This window comes from Miscanthus floridulus, chromosome 19, assembly GCF_019320115.1.
Source record: "Miscanthus floridulus cultivar M001 chromosome 19, ASM1932011v1, whole genome shotgun sequence".
NCBI lineage: Eukaryota > Viridiplantae > Streptophyta > Magnoliopsida > Poales > Poaceae > Miscanthus > Miscanthus floridulus.
In genome coordinates, this window is record NC_089598.1 from 81,905,858 (window position 1) to 81,919,171 (window position 13,314).

Here is a 13,314-nt window from a genome sequence, read left to right on the forward strand (position 1 = left end):
GTCACTAGCTTCAAACGTTGTTTGTCAGATGTCAACGGCTATGAAGCTGACCGGATGCACCAGCAAAACTGACCAGACGCTGAGTACAGTAAGCTCCCCGAGGCGTATTTCTTCAACCGAACGCATCCGGTCCACCTTGACCGGACACAGACCAGCGGCCGGTGCAATACCCTAGGTACTGTGCCAACCGACCAGTTCGACCGAACGCAAGCAGCCAGCGTCTGGTGCTTCCAGACCCAGCGTCCGGTCAGTTGATCGACGCCAGCGTCTTCGCGACCAACTCATTTTCACTTCTAACTTCTCCACCCTTGCTCAAACGTGCCAACCACCAAGTGTATCACCTTGTGCACATGTGTTAGCATATTTTCACAAATGTTTTCAAGGGTGTTAGCACTCCACTGGATCCTAAATGCATATGCAATGAGTTAGAGCATCTAGTGGCACTTTGATAATCGCATTCCGATACGAGTTTCACCCCTCTTAATAGTACGGCTATCAAACCTAAATGTGATCACACTCTCTAAGTGTCTTGATCACCAAAAACAAAATAGCTCCTATGGTTTATCCCTTTGCCTTGAGCTTTTTGTTTTTCCCTTTCTTCATTTCAAGTTTAAGCCCTTGATCATTGCCATGCCATCACCATTGTCATGTTATGATCTTCATTAGCTTGTCCACTTGAAGTGTGCTACCTATCTCATGATCACTTGATAAACTAGGTTAGCACTTAGGGTTTCATCAATTTACCAAAACCAAACTAGAGCTTTCATACTTCACCGGTGGAGTGTCCACCCATAGAGTGCGGATAGTCCGACGGTGCCACCAGTGTCCTATACAGAAAAGATAGGGTTTCATAGAGTGCATCGGACGCTGGTCACGCAGTGATCGGACGCTGGGATCCTACGTCCGGTCAGTGGTAGCAGTGAGCGCATGGTCTCAGTCGCATGACCAGAAGCTGGCGCGAAGAGTGACCGAATGCTCAGGGGCTACGTCCGGTTAGTGCTGACATATGGTGACGTAAGCGGCATTGGAGTTAGGCGCGTGGGTGTAGAACTAATCGGACGCTGGTCTGTGTCCGGTCATGGTGGACCAGACATGTCCAGTCGCAAAACAGAGGCTCGGGGAGCTCTTTGGAAACGTCCGGACTCAGGCACAGCAGCGTTCGGTCATTCACTGTGCAGCGTCTGGTCGCAACTTAACCGTTGAGATCAGGCGGCTCCGGTTGAACGCAGAACGACATGTGGACGGCGTAGAGCAACCGGACGCTGGCAGGGTACGTCCGGTCAATCTGACTGGAGCGTCCGGTCATCTTGAGTTTTGCCCAGTGAAGGGGTAATGGCTAGTTTAGCCCATGGGGCTATAAATAGAAGGTGGTCTCGGCCATGGCCGGGGCTGAGCACCTTGGGAGACTTTGTGTCCATGCTTGAGAATGCTTGGGAGCCCTCCATCTCACATATGCTTGATAGTGATCATCTGATTGTGTGAGAGAGCGATTCTAGTGCAACTACATCATGAGGTTGCATCGAGTGGCACTAGGTGATCAAGTTGCAAGCTGGTGGTGCTTGTTACTCTTGGAGGTTGCCACCTCCTAGACGGCTTGGTGGTGGTCTCCGTCAAAGCCCACAAGAAGCTTGTGCGGTGCTCCGGAGAAGAGCTTTGTGAGGGACATTGTGCTCGCCCTATGGGAGCCACGAAGAGCAACTCTAGTAAAGCATGTCATTGAGCTACCCTCACTTTTAGGTTAGGTTCTTGCGGTGCTCGATGTGCGGGCTTGGCGGGTGATGCCAATTAGCCACCGAACCACCACGTGAGCGGTCGACACAATGGGGACTAGCGTGTTGGTAAGCACGTGAACCTCGGGAGAAAAATCACCATGTCAACTTTATTCTTCCCATTGGTTTGCATCCTCGTTACACAAGCTTGTAATTACTTTTATATACATTGTGCTTGTGTAGTTGCTCTTGTAATTAGTTTGCTTGTATAGCTCACTAGTTACCTTCTTGCTTGTGTAGCATAGAAGTAGCTCCCTTGTGTGACTAATTTTGTTTGTGTAACCTTGTTAGTCACTTTGCTTAGTTTGTGTAGCTAAGTATTTGCGCTCTCTAATTTGGCATTGGTTGCCTTGTTATTGAGCATTGCTAGTGAGCTTGGTTGGCTTTGTGCTTTTGATTACTAGCATGTGTAGGAGCTCCCCGTTGGTTAAAGTACTAGTGGCATAGGTTTGTGTGACCTTGCTTCTGAAATTGATTCGATGAGCTCTAGCTAGCCCGACACCTTTGTTGCTTAATTAGGATCTTTGCAAGGTGCTAGAGAACATAGATAGAGGGGTGTAGTATTGGCTAGACCGATAGTTTTAATTCCATACTTGTTTCGATTAGCCGACGCGATTAATTTTAGTAATGACTATTCACCCCCCTCTAGTCGCCATCACGACCCTACATCCGTTTCATATAGCATCCTCAAATATAAATTTCATGCTTGTCATCTCGATAAATCTCATTAGTTCTCTAATTGCATGGTCATTATCACCAAAACCCACAAATAAGGCTTGATTGCACTTTTAATCTCCCCCTTTTTGGTGATTGATGACAACCCAATTAGAGCTTACAAAAGATATAAAATAAATACTGAGACTTTTTGAGCCATGGGTGCAGAGCCTCCCCCTAAGTATGTGAATAGAGAATTGAATTCTTAAATTGGCATGAGAAGCCAAGATTCACATTTTAGTGAAAGTGATGGGGCTCCCCCTACATCCATGCTCCTGTGGGGTGCTGCATACTATGTCAGGTATGTAAAACGTGATACAAATGACACTTCCGCACTTGCTGAAACAGCACAGATCAGAACAGACACCACACAACATGTGATACATATAAAGATATACATTCTAGCACAAATGTATCATAAGTGATAGCATAGATTAATATATGTCCATATCCCAACCATATATAAAGTACTTAAGTAGTATTATTACATAAATAGAGTTTCTAATGGACTCTCAAACTCTCACCTAACGAAGACTATTCTAAATAGATACGAACGCAGCAACCTCCATGGCGTCGAAAAAGTTGTTGAGCCCTCTAATTTTCTCCCCCTTTGGCATAAACCACCAAAAAGAGAAGAAAAGAAGAAAGATCAACACCTACTCGTCATCTCCCTAGATGTTCGTCTAATCAATATCATCACCTCTAGCAGCCCTAGCACCTCCTGCAGCAGTCCCGGCACCACCATCACCATCATTGTCATCGGAGTCAATACATGCATGGCCCTGATGGTGAGTAGTGGCGGTGTAGCGAGTGGAACGCCTTGGCTCCTGTCTTTGATGGTATCCCTCTAGGGTCTCATCCCAATCTGCTGCTCGTCCTTGCTGCTCCTCCTCACCATATGAATCTGTGTTGGAGAGACTCGGAAGGTCATACTGTGGAGGAGTTCGAATAGGAGGAAGTGGTGGAAGGTCATGTCCACGCTGCTGACGCTGCTCAAGTTGTGTCTCATACGCTCTGTCAGCTGCATAGGTGCACTTGCCGAAGATTGCCTTCAACCACTTGCCAAACTTCTTCATCTTGCCTCCTCTACGAGACCTAGAGCGAGAAGATTCAGGGATGTCTACATGGGCATGAGAGCTCCTTGCTCCCTGAGTAGCTGCAGCTGGCTAGGTCTTCTCAATTTTGTAGACGGTGTGCATCCCATCCTTCAGAAAATAAAATCCAGTGACCCTCTCAATCATGAACATGAGGTAAGGGGCATAGGGCAGCCCCCTCCTCCCATCCTCCACTGCAAATCTCAACTCAGTCCACATGAATCTAGGGACATTGAACCTATCCCCACCTAGAGCAAATCTAGCCAACACATTTCTCACATAGCCATTAATATCTGAGGCTGCTCTATCCTTTGGGTTGATGGTGTTCCTGATGAGATTATTGAGGATGTAATAGAAGCTATATTGACCACTCCTCTTGCCATCTGCAATCCTTCTATCTCTCCACATGTAACTGATGTCACTAATCTAAGCTCAAGGCTCATCATGAATATAAGTGTAACCTCTGTGCTCCTCCCCAAAGCCAAGAATCCGACTGAAAGTGACAAAGTCGACTCGGTAGTGCCGACCATCAGTCATCTAGTGAATCTCATTAGAGGTCTAGTCATAGAAGTATGTGGCATGAAACTATGCAAGGACCTCCTCATTCCAGTTATACTAGAAACCCATGATGTCTGAAAGCTAGAACCTGTCACAAATTTTGGTTACCTTGTCAAACTCAGGCTCCTCCTGCATCGCATCCCAATCAATATACTGCATCTTGATGATCTTGGTTTTCTTGGATGCAAGAATGGTAGTGGCATAAAAGTTGGAATGAAACTCATTCCAGAATCTATAATCAATGCCCAAATCCTTATGCACTACATAGGGATTGATCCCCCTTACCTCTTCCACCAGCTTCCAACTCTTAGAATAGTTAACAACTATATGCTGGCGGGAGTCATCTGGAGGTCTCATGATGATCTCACCCTCAAAATCTCTCATGTATCTACCATCAAACTCAGAGAGATGTTGTGGGGTGTCAGGAATGGCATCAGTGGTACAACCTGTCATCTCCAGCCTCTCCTCATCTTCAATGTATTGCTCTCGCCTCCCCCTATCACCAAGTCCCCTTGGAGCTGCACTACTTCCTACCGCTGTTGACCTCCCTCGACCACGGCGATGTGGATCCTTGTCTCTTTGCTCATTCATCTTTCTTTTCCCCTTTCGGTCATTATCTCTATGCTCCATCTTCTTAAATGAGGAATGGAGAGGAGAGGGAAGAAACTACTTGGGCTAGGGGCAGTAACAGCTATCAGCAATGTTGAGGGAGGGCTGGCAGCTGCCGCGGCATAGCCAGAGATCGGCAATGCATGGCCAAGCAACGGCGATGGCGCGGGCGTGAGAGGAGAGAGGGGCGCGCGTCAGCGGCGTGAAAAGAGAGATGGAAATAAGTTACTGTGGACCTGAGGATAAGAGGAAGAATAAATGGGCCCTATAGTAAAACCGTTTGGGCTGAATCTCAATTGAGATTCAAAGTGTGGCACCGCCACATGCCTAGCCCGGCACTGTCGCAGAGCGGCACTGCCGCACTCCCCAAAATAGTGGGAGTTAGCTATAATTTATATGACTCTCTCTGTATAAGATATGGACACATATCACCTATATACCATGCCCAGAAACAAACAATCAATATAGACCTTGATCATGATACATAAGTTGCCTTTTATAAATCATTTTCATGTACAATATGAAAATTTTCAACTCTTTTGCCTAGATACTAGTTTATCAAATAGAGGCATGCTAAAATTCAAACCACATTATGAGAATCAAGTATATTTAGCTCACTACGCAAAGCACAAAACCTTGACTCATCGAGGGGCTTTGTGAAGATATCGGCTAGTTGCTTTTCGGTGCTCACATGGTGAATTTTGATATCTCCTTTGGTTTCATGGTCTCTCAAGAAATGATGACGGATGTCTATGTGCTTGGTTCTAGAGTGGCTTACGGGATTGTTTGCAAGCTTAATGACACTCTCATTGTCACATAATAGTGGGATTTTGGTAAAATGACATCCGAAATCAAGAAGAGTTTGCCTCATCCAAAGTAGTTGGGCACAACATGCACCGGCCACAACGTACTCGGCCTCTACAGTAGAAAGGGCTACACAATTTTGCTTTTTAGAACTCCAAGATAGTAGGGATCATCCAAGGAATTGACATGTCCCCAAAGTGCTTTTTTCAATCTACTTTGTAACCGGCGTAATCGGAATCTGAATACCCAAGTAGATCAAACTTAGAGCCCTTAGGATACCACAAACCAAGGTTAGGAGTGTGTACTAAATATCTCAAGATTCTCTTAACGGCTACCAAGTGACACTCTTTTGGGTTAGCTTGAAATCTAGCACACATGCACACACTAAGCATAATATCGGGCCTAGATGCGCACAAATAAAGTAGAGAGCCGATCATGGAACGATATACCTTGGTATCCACAGCTTTCCCTTCAATGTTGAGATCAATATGTCCATTGGTTGGCATGGGAGTTTTGATAGGCTTGGCATTCACCATGTCAAACTTCTTGAGCATATCATGGGTGTACTTCGTTTGACTAATAAAAGTTCCATCCTTCACCTGCTTGATTTGAAATCCAAGGAAGAACTTCAACTCACCCATCATGGACATCTCAAATCTCTTCGTCATGATCCTACTAAATTCCTCACAAAAGTATGATTAGTACTACCAAATATTATGTCATCGACATATATTTGGCACACAAATATATCTTTACCAACTTTGTGAGTGAAAAGGCTAGGGTCGGCTTTGCCTATTTCAAAGCCTTGTTTAAGCAAGAATTCCTTAAGGCATTCATACCATGCTCTTAGTGCTTGCTTAAGCCCATAGAGCGCCTTTTGGAGTTTGTAGACGTGGTTGGGGAACTTATGATCTTCAAAGCCCGGTGGTTGCTCAACATAGATAAGTTCTTGAATAAGGCCGTTGAGAAATGCACTCTTCACATCCATTTGATATAGCTTGAAGTTGTGATGAGCGGCATAGGCTAGAAGCATTCAAATTGCTTCAAGTCTTGCCACCGGTGCATATGTTTCTTCAAAGTCCAAGCCCTCTACTTGAGTGAAACATTGAGCAACCAACCTTGCCTTATTCCTTGTCACCACTCCATTCCTTGTTGCGGAAGACCCACTTGGTACCAATGACATTGGTATTGGGTCGTTCCACCAAAGTCCACACTTGGTTTCTTTCAAAGTTATTAAGCTCTTCTTGCATGGTCATTACCCAATTGGGTCTCCAAGTGCTTGTTCTACCTTAAGAGGCTCCAAAGAGGAAACAAACGAGTAATATTAATAAAAGTTTACTAATGTGAACGAGTTGTTACCCCTTTTTGAAGACTCCCAATGATGTTATCAATGGGATGATCCTGTTGTATTGTTTGCCTTAGCCTTGGATGTTCAATGGCCTCTTGTTCATCTTCTGGATCTTCATCATCATCTTGCTCAAATATAGGTTATAGGTTTTGTCCATGAGCTAGAGTCAAATCAATTGTTGTTGATTGTGTAGGTGCAGCACTACTACCCTCAAGTGTGGCACTGCTATGCTCTAGAGTTACAGCAGGGGTTTGTTGCAGTGTAGCATTAGGCACGTCAGTAGAAATTGGTGCAACAGCAACTTGAGGAACCACCACTTCAGTGACTTCATCTTCTTGTGGTCTAATATCACCAATAGCCAATTGCTTGATTGCTTCACATGGTGGATCCTCCTTTTCTACAACACTTGAATCAACTTGCTCCACTTAAGAGCTGTTAGATTCATCAAATGTCACATCTACTGCAACCTCAACTCTTCTGGAGGTTTTGTTGAAGACATGGTAGGCATGCTCATTTGATCCATAACCAAGAAGAAAACCTTCATCGACTTTAGGTGCAAACTTAGAGATTTTGGGTTTCTTGTTAAGTATGAAACACTTGCACCCAAACACTCTAAAGTAAAACACCTTAGGCTTGTTACCGGTTAGAAGCTTATATGAAGTTTTCTTCAACTTCTTGTGTAGGTAGAGGCGGTTGATGGCATGGCAAGCGGTGTTGATGGCATCACACCAAAAGATGTCTGGTGTCTTGTACTCATCTAGCATTGTCCTTGCCATGTCAATGAGTGTACGGTTCTTCCTCTCTACTACACCATTTTGTTGAGGGGTGTATGGAGTTGAAAACTCATGCTTGATGCCCTCTTCATCAAGAAACTCCTCAACTAGAGTATTCTTGAATTCGGTCCCATTGTCGCTTCTCACTTTCTTGATGGGAAGACCGAACTCCTTTTGAGCTCTTCTAACAAATATCTTCACCTTCTCTTGAACTTGGCACTTGTCATGAAAGAAAAATACCCAAGTGAAATAGGAATAGTCATCAATAATAACAAGACCATATTTGTTACCCCCGATACTTAGGTAGGCGACTGGTCCAAAGAGATCCATATGTATTAGCTCCAATGGTTGCTTGGTGGTCATGATGCTCTTTGGTGGGTGAGGTGCTCCAACTTGCTTTCTGGCTTGACAAGCGTTACAAATCCTATCTTTCTCAAAGTGAACATTTGTTAGTCCAAGAATGTGTTCATCTTTTAGAAGTTTGGCCAAGTTCCTCATCCGAACATGGGCTAGTCGGCGATGCCAAAGCCAACCCATGCTAGATTTTGTCACTAAACAAGTCTCAAGCTTAGCTTTACTTTTGTTGAAATCAACTAAGTAAAGCATATTCTTTAATTGACCCATAAAGACAATATAGGAATCCTCCCTTCTAAAGACTTCCACACCCTTATCTGAAAAGAGACAATTGTAACCCATCTCACACAATTGAGAAACGGACAACAAATTGTAACTCAACGAATCAACATGTAATACATTTGTAATTGAATGCTTAAGGGTTATAGCAACTTTACCGAGACCAATCGCATCCCCCTTTGAATTGTCTCCAAAGACAATATTTCATTTTGAGTGCGTCATTAGGGAATATGATGAGAACATACTCCTTTCTCCCGTCATATGATTTGTACATCCACTATCAAGCACCCAACCTGATCCACTGGAGGAGTATGCCTACAAAACAAGTTTAGTTGCTAGATTTAGGTCCTCAATTTGACTTGGGACCTTGCATGTTAGTCACAAGAATCTTAGGAACCCAAATAGAAGTATTCCAATATATGTTGGTTTCCTTTCCAACATATTAGCAACCAATTTCCCACTGCTGTGCATAAGTCTTTGGTTGATAGGCATACTTATTCTTGGTGGCCCACACTGATTCCTTAGGCTTCTGGAAAACCTATTTCTCCTAGTACAATTTCTTTTTGGGCTTAATTTGATCAGGAACGGAATTGGTAACCTTCCCATTTTTGCAGGGCGCGGCACTGCCGCCCTTTATTGCGGCAATGCCGCCGTGCGGCACTGCTACTCGGGGACGCTGCATTGTTGCAGTCTGTGCAAGCTGATATGTACCAATTTTTGCCATTCCTCTCAAACTGCACACACTCATAGCCATTCACTATCCTTCTTCCCATTGTCTTGGCTCCTTTGTGTGTCCAAGCCCATGCTTGATTGAGGGATACCTTCCTTGCTTGAATTGTGGCCCTTTTGATTCATCAACCTTCTTGTCATTGGATTGGGTCACACTTATCCACCCTTTCCAATGACTTCATTGAGCCTAGCAATCTCCTTTCTCATTGCTTCCATGTTTGCAAGGTTAGTGGAATCGGCATTCAAATCAAGATTAAAACATTTTCCACAACCTTGACTAGTGGAGGGAGTAGAGGTTTCCTTTGCCTTAGTGAGATATGAGTTGCTATCCCAAAGAATGCTATATTGCATCTCAAGTTCTTTGTGCTTTTCAGCTAAGTCACAATACTTTTTCTTGAGAGCTTTATTTGCTTTCTTTGTGATAGCATGGTCCTCTTGCTCTTTGGCCAAAGCCTTGCGCAAGGATTCCATCTCACTTCTCTCTAATACAAGAGCTTCTTTGCTAGCAATGTAGAGATCCTCTTGTTGGATAAGAGTCTCTTCTCTAGATTCTAGCTTGGCTTGGACACTCTCTAAATCCTCCATTAGCTTAGTGATGAATAATTTGGTCTTTCCATCCAAATTTTTAGTTATCATGTTTATTTCTTCATCACTAGATTCATCGTCACTAGAGCTATCACTAATGTCACTACTAGAGATATCACTAGGAGGTGGAGGAGATTTGGCCTTCGATTTAGATTTTACCTTCTCACCCTTTGCCATGAGACAAATGTGAGGGTAGTAGTAGTCATCATCAGACATGTCATTGAAGAGCCTTGGTGTAGGGGATGACTTGTGAATAGCAATAGTTGCAACCTTCTCATCCTCTTCACTTGTGCTTTCTTTAGTTGAGTCCCATTCATGCTCAATGTGAGCCTCTCCCATGTACTTCTTGCTCTTTCTACGGTCAGCCTTCTCCTCTTTCTTGTCCTTCTTGTATTTGTTGTCCTTGATCTCATATGGACACTTAGCAATGAAGTGATCGGTGCTTCCACAATTATAGCATGTCCTCTTTTTCTTGTTTGGGAAGCTTCTCTTCACTATCTTGTAGCCTTACTTCTTTAGCACCTTGTGATACCTCTTCATAAAGAGAGCAACATCATCAACTTTCTCTTATTGATCATCATCATTTTCACTTTCACTTGAAGATGATGTGGTCTCTACTCTTTCTTGAACTTACTTGCTTGCTTGGGCTTGCTAGTTGAAGCTTGTTGGTTGATCTTAGACTTGCCTGTAGAGCTTTGCTTGCTTGATTTGTTGGCCTTGAGAGCTACATCTTTGATCTTGATGCCCTCTAACTTTGCTTGCAATTCTCCAAGTTTCTTCCTCTCATTTGCTTCTTCTCTTTGCATGTCAAAGGTCAAGATCCTCCCAAGTACAACATTTGGTGTGAAGTACTTCAAACTTCTTCTTGTCTCTAATTAGAGTGCCTACGGTCTCATTTTCTAGGTGAATAAGCTTCCAACATAATCTTGACAACTTTATGATCATCTAGCTCATCACAACCATAGCCTCTAATCTTGCCCACCATTGTCATCAACCTATCCAAACATCTCTTGTGGCCCTTCTCCATCCAAGATAACAAATTGGTTGAGCTTGGACAATCAACAATCAATTCTTGCATTTCTCACTTTGTCAACCCCTTCATGTGCAAGATGCCAAAGTATCCCAAATTTGCTTCGGCAACATCCACACCAATCACTCTATATACTCATCACCATCCCAAGGCACTAAGTAGCACACTAGTAGCTTGACCATTGAGGTGGATGATTCTCATTTCTTCCATGGTTGGATTCTTGGGATCAACCGGTGGCTCAAATTCATTGCAAACAACCTCTCAAATGCCAGGATAAAGACCTATTAAGATAGGCTCTCATTAAGTGCTTTCACTTGGCAAAGTTTAGTCCCATCGAAATGAGGTAACTTGCCCGTAGGCACATTGATGAAAGACTTGCGATCATGGTTAGTCATAGACATAGAAGAATAGTTAAAGGATACGGTGGCATATTTGTTGTCATCATTCTTCTTGCCCTTTCCTTTCTTATCCTTCTTGCTATGCACTTGGTAGGACTCATCATCATCACCATCTTTGGAGCTGCTAGATAGCTCACTTGAAGATGCATTGGAGGCTTTTGCTTCTTGTTCCTTCTTCTTTCTTGCTTCTTTTCTTTTTCTTCTAGCTTCTCTCTTGAGTCTTCTTTCTTCTTTTCTTACTTTCTTCTCTTCTAACCACTGCTGCTCCTTTCTCTTTTTCTCTCTTGCTTCTCTTTTCTCTTTTCTAGCTGTCCTTCTTCTTCTTCTTTCTTCTTCATTTTGAGCTTTTTTGGCATGGGTTGCCTCTAGCTGCGGGAGCGTGGAGTTGCTCGTTGTAGAGGTGCTAAGCTCACTGTTGTCGGTGTCATGCAGCCCAACATCCTCCAGATCAACGTTGATGGGCTTCACAACACCAGATCCTCCTCCGGGCTCCATGCCTCACGCGGTGAAGCGCACACGAGGTAACCCACTCCGATACCACTTGTAGGATCCCTGGTTGGCCTAGAGGGGGTGAATAGGCCTGTTAAAACAAACACTCAAACTTTTATCAAATTCACCCTGTGGCACTATCAGACTGTGGCACTGTCGGACCTGAACAGCGGCACTATCGCACCTGCAGGCAACTTTGAGTCACAGTTCAAAGTCCATGAATGAAAACTTAGATTAGAGAAATTTTCTAGCTTACTGTAGGTATGACAACCACAGATCAAGAGCTAGAAGTGGTAGAAACACCACACACAAGTAGATCGACTAAAAACCCTAGAAATCACCTCAACCACAATATGTCATGCAAGTAATGTAAATCAAGCACAAGTGACACAATGATTTATCCCATGGTTCGGCTCGCCACCAAGGCTTGCCTACCTCCATGTTATTGAGGTTAGCCACTAAGGCTTAGAGCTTTCCAGCCCTTCCTCGTTCTCAAGTCAAGAGACTTAACTCTTGAGATGAGGGGTGAGTTACTAGCTTCAAGAGATGGTTACAAACCTCCTAGGGCTGCCACACAAGTTGGCAAGCTCCACGGTGAAAGCTCTAGTTTGGTTTTGGCGAATTGATGAAACCCTAAGTGCTAACCTAGTTTATCAAGAGATCATGAGATAGGTAGCACATTCCAAGTGGTGAAGCAAATGAAGATCATGACATGATGATGATGATGCCATGGTGATGATCAAGTGCTTGGACTTGAAAAGAAGAAAGAGAAAAACAAAAGGCTCAAGGCAAATGTATAAATGGTAGGAGCTATTTTGTTTTGGTGATCAAGACACTTAGAGAGTGTGATCACATTTAGGTTTGATAGACGTACTATTAAGAGGGGTGAAACTCGTATCGGAATGCAGTTATCAAAGTGCCACTAGATGCTCTAACTCATCGCATATGAATTTAGGATCTAGTGGAGTGCTAACACCCTTGAAAATGTTTATGAAAATATGCTAACACATGTGTAGAAGGTGATACACTTGGTGGTTGGCACATTTGAGCAAGGGTGAAGAGGATAGAGGTGAAAAGGAGTTAGTCACACTGGTCACGCAGTGACCGGACACTGGGTCACAAACTGAACAGATGCTGAAAGGTTGCATCTGGTCCTGCTGACATGGCAACACCCAGTGTTGAAGGTGACTGACCGGATGCTGGCTGTGTCCGGTCGAGCATGACCGGATGCCTCCGGTCGTGAAAAGTCATCTCTAGACGCTTACTGGAAATGACCGGACGCTAGGGTTCAACGTCCGGTCACTTTGAGCTGCTGCGTCCGGTCATCACTTTACCGTTGAGATCAGGCGATCAACATTTGAAGAGAGGGGACACGTGGCATGCATCGCGTGACCGGTTGCTAAGGTCCAGCATCCGGTCAATATGACCAGAACGTCCGGTCACCCCGTGTTGTGCCCAGTGAAGGGGTACAACGGCTCTATTTCATGGGAGCTTCTATTTAAGCCCCATAGCCGGCTCAAGCTCACTCTCTTGGCCATTTGCAATGACATAGCAACCTTGTGAGCTTAGTCAAAGCCCTCCCACTCATCTCCATCATTGATTCATCATCTTTGTGAGATTGGGAGAGAATCCAAGTGCATTGCTTGAGTGTTTGCATCTAGAGGCACTTGGTGTTTGTGTTTCGCTGCGGGATTTGTTTGTTACTCTTGGTGGTTGCCGCCACCTAGACGGCTTGGAGCAGCGAGGATCATCGAGCAGAGGGTGGTGATTGTCTCCGGCTC